Raw genomic sequence first — 5,800 nt, 5'->3', positions numbered from 1 at the left:
ACCCCTGCCTTGTTCCAGAGCCGAGGCGACGTCCCATTGGCCCGTGCCGTCGCAGGCCCTGCGCTGATTGGGTGGAGTGAAGGAGCTCGTATCCTCATTGGTCGCGCTCTGGAGCTGAGTCGGGCAGCAGTTACTCCTCCTTGCGTTTACTGTTCCAGCCCCCTTTTCGATCAATGCAAGGCGTGCGGAGATTGCAACATCCTGCCTGCTCGGCTAGGCGCCCTCCTGGGCATCTTGGGCCGCGGGAAGAGCCTGCCTCGGCCAACTTAAGTTCGCGCTTTTGAGCCCTCCATCAGGCAGGTTCCGGCCCTCAGATACTGAACCTTTACCTCTCTTGGCCGAACGGAGCCATCCACCCACCTCTCCTCTACAGCCCCGATGCATTTGTTCCCGAACCAGCAGACATTAATTCTCCAAACTTTTCCCGAATGGAAGCCCGGGGTGAAGCATGGACTTGAGGGTGAGGGGTAGATAAGGTTCTCTGCACTTGCACAGGATGAAAGAATAGAGGTGGCCAAGGACGCAAGGAGGAGCACTGGCCTGGGGGGCCTGAATGCCCCCTCAGCAAGTCCTCTAAAGTCGCTGGTTCTCCATTTCCTCCTTTGTGAAACAAGTGAGCTGGAACCTAGCTGCAGCTCTCAGGTTGCGCCCACACTGACAAGCTGTGCGTTTAGAAACGTGAGGAGATACTAACAGAAACGCGGTACCATAGCTACCTGCAGCCTACGCCAGAAGAAGGTGGCTTGCAGCCAAGCCCGGCGCAATGCCAGAGCTGCTCAAACTTTTCCACACAGTTGTTCTCAAAAGAACTCCGGTGGAGACCCACATGGATTCTGAAATAGGGAGGCCCCTTTCTCTGCAAGAAAGTTTTCTTCAACTCTGGAATTTCATCATGTCTTTTAAATGTAAATTTTGCATTCTACTCTATAATTTGACCTAGTTTCTTTTAATAATAAAATATTTTTTCATGTCTTTGAGTAAAATTGAATATTCACGGTGCACTACCCCAGTTTGAGCAAGCTTGTAATCTCACAGGGTTTTGGCTTTTGTTTGCTTTTGGTCTTGAGTATGTGGGCGCATGGGGCTGGGAGCAGAGGTCCAGCTTTGGGTTTGGTAGTTGGAGGGCAAAGTTTATAGAAAAAGCCAAAATGAACAAGGTCACTGCCTTCTTCAGCACTGTCCTTAAGAAAATTGTAAAATTGGGGCCGGGTGCAGTGGCTCATGCCTGTTAATCCTAGTCCTCTGGGAGGGGAGGCAGGTGGATCACTAGAGCTCAGGAGTTTGAGACCAGCCTAAGCAAGAGCAAGACCAGTCTCTACTGAAAACAGAAAAACTAGCCAGGCCTTGGGGTGGGTGCCTATAGTCTGAGCTACTTCAGAAGCTGAGGTAAGAGAGTTGCTTAAGCCCAAGTGTTTGAGATTGCTGTGAGTTATGCCACTGCACTCTACCCAGGGCAACAGAGTGAGACTCTGCCCCCACAAAAGAAAGAAAATTATGAAATTGACTACAGAGTATGACTCAGCCCATAAACTTGGGCATGAAAAAAGTGTCACATATCTACCAACTTTATATAATAACTCAGTTTAGACCCCTAGCAGCTGCTGTATGGTGAAGTAAGGGAATTCCCTTTCATTCTTCCCAGAGTTCTAACCCCAGGGATTTATACAGATTCATGGAATGGGTTGGGAGAAGGGTCCACACATCTGTTTGGTCCTCTGTCCCAGAAAATGTGGCTGAATTGTTTCCATTGCCTAGGTTTACATTGCTGCCTCAATTGACCAGCTCTACTACTTCTATGTCTCACAGGTGGCACCGGAGTTTGGGGTAGCGTGAGGGTGGCTATCGACTCATCTGCTAAGACATGCCCCACAGCCGCTCCTCACTTGTGTCCTACAATTTCCGTATTTCAGTGAGACAGGTCACACATACCCTCAGCCCCAAAACCCCAGGACCTCTGTCTCTTCCTGACAGCTCAGGGGAATCTCTTTTTCAGTCTCAAGAATCCATCTCCTTTTTTTCCACACTCTGTCCACGAACACCTTATACCACAGCCACAAACTCAAATGCCTCCCGGAGCCACTGAGGGATGTCAGACAAGTAGCAGGGACTATGGCAAGCCAAGTGCACATGCCCATTTGTGGCAGAGGTGCAAGTGTTCACCACACTCTTGTGGTCCCCTGGCCGTGGGTTAGAATTAGACAGGAAGTGGCTTCCCCGACAGGCTCCCCATTTCCTAGCTTCCTTTGCATCTGGGTGAGCCACACCACTGGGTCCTCCAGGGGAAGATGAACCAAATGAATGTGTTTCACTTTCAGGTCAAGACAATTGAGAAACGGGTGTGCTTCTCCACTTTCTTTCTCCCATTCCACAGGCCAAAAATGGAAGACTTGACCCTCGTGGATGGTGGAGATGAAGGATTACCTGCACTGGACATGGCATCTGTAAGTGAGAAATCAACTTCTTTTGTTATGCTGCTGATATCTGAGTAGCTATTTGTTACAGAGGCTCACATTATCCTAATTAATGTCATCCTCAATGCAACAGCTGCAGTTCAGCTCCAGCTGGTTTGTTGTCAAGTAGGTAAACACAGTTGCTTGAGCTATCATCACATTTTGAAAGAAAAGCCCGAAACCCAGATTATTATGTGAACTCTCCCAATTTTTAAACCTCTACAAATTTAAATTTCAGCAAAACATTATACAGATCAATATTGTGAGGGTCAAAACCCAGCTTATCTGAGGACTAGTTGAGCCTACAGGTCACAAACTCTCCTTGGGACTGTTTCCATAGTGTTCTGCCCCAAATTTCTCCCAGTTCAATAAGAAACATGCTCAGCTAAACTGTGTAAATGAAGAAATTGGAAAAGAGAAACTGTTAGGGGAAAGATAACTGAATCTCAAAATATTATTCTGTCTACCTTGCCTTTGGGCAGTGCAAATGTATAAAGACAGCCAGGGAGGCCTTGCATTTAGGGAGAGTCCCTCCGTAGATTCTCATTTAGCAGGTAAAAGAGGTTCCTTATGAACTATATATTTTGTAAAAAGGCAAAAGTTCAATTTTCACAGGTTTGTTTTATTAGAGACATGGTCTCTCTCTGTTGTCCAGGCTGGAGTGCAGTTGCAGGATCATAGCTCATCACAGCCTTGAACACCTGGGCTCAAGCAGAGAATACCTGTCTCAGCCTCCCAAGTAGTTAGGACTATAAGCATACCAACATGCTGGCTAATTTATTATTTTTATGAAGATGAGGTTTTGCTATGTTACCCAGGCTGGTTTTGAACGCCTGGCTTCAGGCAGTCCTCATGTCTCAGCCTCCCAAAGTGCTGGGATTACTGGTGTGAGCTGCACCCAGCCCACAGGTATCACTTATTGACTCTTTATTATAATGAAAGATGCCTGACCCTGCTGTGATTTTTTCAGTCAGGTTTGGCTGTTTTATTTAGACATGAGTAGGACAAAAAGATGGCCATACAGGCAGTGAAGAAAACCTATTTGGAATAAGACAAGATTATTTCTGCTGCCCTTTCTGTACTTAGAGCTAAAGATCCTTTTCCCGTATTGCTATTCCCAGAGAAAGTGAGGAGGGCGAGAGGAAATAATCATAGTTTACGTAGCCAAAAAGACACAAAAAGTCAAAATCTTATTGTATTCTTTATCTGAGCTCACCAGACAGGAAAAGATATCCATCCTACTCATTTTACCACCTCAGTTTATTTCCTTACCCTGACTCACTTCATTTTTTAAATTTGCAATAAAATATGCATAACATAAAATTTACCAGTTTCAAATATACAATTAAGTGGCATTAAATATATTCACTTTTTTGTACAACCTTCTCCGCCATCTACCTCCAGAGCTTTCATCATCCCGCAGTGAAACTTTGTACTGGTTAAATAATAACTCCTGCTTCCCCCAGTCCCAGCATGGCAACGACCATTCTCCTTTCTGTCTTAGGAAGTGGACTACCCTAAGTATCACCAGGAATCATAGAGAATTTATCTTTTTTTGACTGGCTTACTTCACTGAGCGTAATGTCTTTAGGGTTTATCCAGTCTTCTTTGTTGTTAAATCATGGGTATAGAGAGCTTTCCACTGTAAGTTTTACACAAATAAGGTCCCTACAGGGGTCTTTGAGATGACATGCTGTCTATGGACTAATGGGCAAAATTACACAGGGGACTGCCCACTGCTTCTATCTCTAAACATCCCCAAAAGATTCCAATATGGAAAAAGCATCACGATTTTCTTAAACATGAAAATATACTTTACTTTTTTCTTTTTTAAAGGAAAGGAGCACAGCTCCTGGCACCATCTGTGCAACACGCGCACCCACTGGTTTCCTCTGTCCCCAGCCCTGGTGTCCCTGCTCACATGTATTATCATATTCTGGACCAGCACTCCTCACCAGGGCTGCCTCATGGGAGGGTTCCCTGTGGAAATAGGACAGTCAGCCACAGAGTGCTTGTTTAATTATCTGTGCAAAGTCTGCACGCACTTCTTGGAGACAACCATCCAGCCTCAGCTTTAGAATGACTTTAATAAAGTTAATAATCTGTGAGCTGTGTAGTTCTTTCCTGTTCTTTGTGGGACCAGAGAAAATACTAAGGCAAAGGAAGGAGATAGAACAAATCCAGGGACAACAAGGGCAGAAGCCAGTTCAGAACTTGAAAATTCCTGCTTCTTCCTCTTATTTTTCCTACAACCCAAGCTAAGTTCCAAATCCAAAACCACACACATTGCTTCAGAGATAAGCAATTGCTTCAGTGATTGCTATTTGATTTTATTGTTTGGCTTACGTTTGGTACAGAAAGTCAGCAAGATTAATTAAAAAAAAAATACTCAACATCGTCACCATAGAAACAAATTGGGGAAGGGGAGGGGAGCTGAGTGGCTGGAGGGCAGCAATTGGGGTCAGGGGAGGCTGGCTTGGTATGTGGTGTGTGAGTATCAGGCATTTCCACACACTATTGACATGGGAATATGCTCCATAAGAAATACCAGAATGAAAATAAAAGCTGCTTCTCATCACCACAGCAATTAACCATCTCTGCACACAGCCAAAAATAACAATGATTCCCCCCCTAAAAACTTAAGCCCACTTCCTTGGAGTCACAATTCCTACTCAGACAGTAATTCACAGTCCCAGCCCAGAACATGAACCAATGTATTCAGATTCATTCATTCAACATTCATTCATTCACCAAAGACAGGCATGTGTTGCTTAACAATGGGTGTGTTGCTTAACAACGGGATTGGCTTCTGAGAAAGGGGTCCTTCGGCAACTTCATCTTTGTGTGAATATCAGAGTATACTTACACAAACCTAGATGGCGTGACCTACTGCACACCTAGGCTATACGGTATGCCCTGTTGCTCCTAGGCTACACACCTGACAGCAGGTTACTGTACTGAATACTGTAGGTAATTGGAACGTAATGTATTTGTGTAACCTAAAGAAAAGGGACCTAAAGAAAAGGGACCGTACAATATGGTGTTATAATCTTATGAGACCATTGGAGTTATGTGGTTTTTCATTGACTGAAATGTGACTGTATTGCACTCCTGCGATGTGGGATGAAGAAAGCAGCCATGCCCCCTGCCCTCCTGAAGCTGGTATATTATATAGAATTATTTCCTATTTTACAAATGCCATCCATTCAATGAGGCCTCCCCCGACTCTCTATTTAATACCACAACCTCCACCTCTAAACCTGGTCCTCTGGATTCCTCTTATCTGCTAACATTTTTCTTTCTTCCAAAGCATGAATCACCTTCTAACATGTTAATGATTAGTTCATGCA

The sequence above is a fragment of the Nycticebus coucang genome, chromosome 2 (genome assembly GCF_027406575.1).
Source record: "Nycticebus coucang isolate mNycCou1 chromosome 2, mNycCou1.pri, whole genome shotgun sequence".
Taxonomy (NCBI): domain Eukaryota; kingdom Metazoa; phylum Chordata; class Mammalia; order Primates; family Lorisidae; genus Nycticebus; species Nycticebus coucang.
This window is presented reverse-complemented; position numbering follows the sequence as displayed.